The following is a 1,270-nucleotide window of genomic DNA, read 5'->3' on the forward strand; positions in this document are numbered from 1 at the left end:
AAGAAAATTTACACAGCCTTAACTGATCCAAGGGAAGGACAGTTAGTTAGCTCCAGCCATTTTTAGATTTTTTATCTCACAAAAAGGGAGGAAAATAGACTAAAAAGTACCCTTGAAGGTCATAGTCCAGGTACTGTTGCCTGCTAAAAGAAAAAAAAATGTTAATCATGAGATTATAGAAGGCTTGCCCTCTCCAGTACATTACAACCACTGGAGAGCCATCTACAAGGCTCCAGAATAATAACAGCAGATTAAAAGTGAGAAAGCTATGAAACACAGAGTCTATTTGAAAAGAAGTTTCTAGAAAAAAAACAAAGACAAAAGAGGAGACAAAAACAAGGACATAAAAGGAAATTGAAGCCTCTGACACCAACAGCTACAGCAAACATTAAACACAGCAGAACAACTAGCCAGCTAAACAAAAATCTTCCCAGTAGAGAGTTACTTACCTCATTTCTTACTACCCATTATATCATATTCTGATTTCAATTAAAAAATTACAAGACTTGCTAAAAGTTGAGAAAAACTCATCCTGAAGAGACAAAGCAAGAATCCAGAATCTGATGTGGCAGAGATTTAGAAATTATTGAGTGTGGAATTTAAAATAACTAGGATTAACATGCCTGGGTTCTAAAGGAAAAAGTCAACAATATGCAAGAATAGATGGGTAATGTGAGCAGAGAGGTGAGAACTCTAAGAAAGGATCAAAAGATAGTGCTACAAATAAAAGCACTGTAACAGAAATGAAGAATGGGTTTGATGGGTTCATCAGTAGACTGGACACAGCTGGAGAAAGAATTAGTAATTTGAAGATATATTAATAGAAACTTCCCAAACTGAATTGAAAAGAGAAAAATTAATGAAAAAGTGGAACAGAATATCCAAGAACCATGGGACTATTACAAAAGATCTAAATACGTGTAATGGGAATAGCAGGAGAATAAAGAGAGAAACTAAAAGGATTATTTTAAGTGATAATGGCTGATAAAAGCAATAATAATGGCAGACACCAATCACAGATCCAGTAAGATCAGAGAAGACCAAGCAAGATAAATCCCCCCGAATCATCTATACCTAAGCATATCATATCCAAAGAAACAAATTAAACAAATCCAAAGAAAGACTTGAAATACCCCAAAGACAAAAGAACTTTGCCTGTAGAGAAATGATGATAAAAATGATATCTGACTTCTCCTCAGAAACTAAGCACTTAAGAAAGTGTAGTAAAAAATTTAAAATGTAGAAAGAAAAAAAACCCCACCAACTTAGA

The sequence above is a fragment of the Propithecus coquereli genome, unplaced genomic scaffold (genome assembly GCF_000956105.1).
Source record: "Propithecus coquereli isolate 6110/MARCELLA unplaced genomic scaffold, Pcoq_1.0 Scaffold216, whole genome shotgun sequence".
NCBI lineage: Eukaryota > Metazoa > Chordata > Mammalia > Primates > Indriidae > Propithecus > Propithecus coquereli.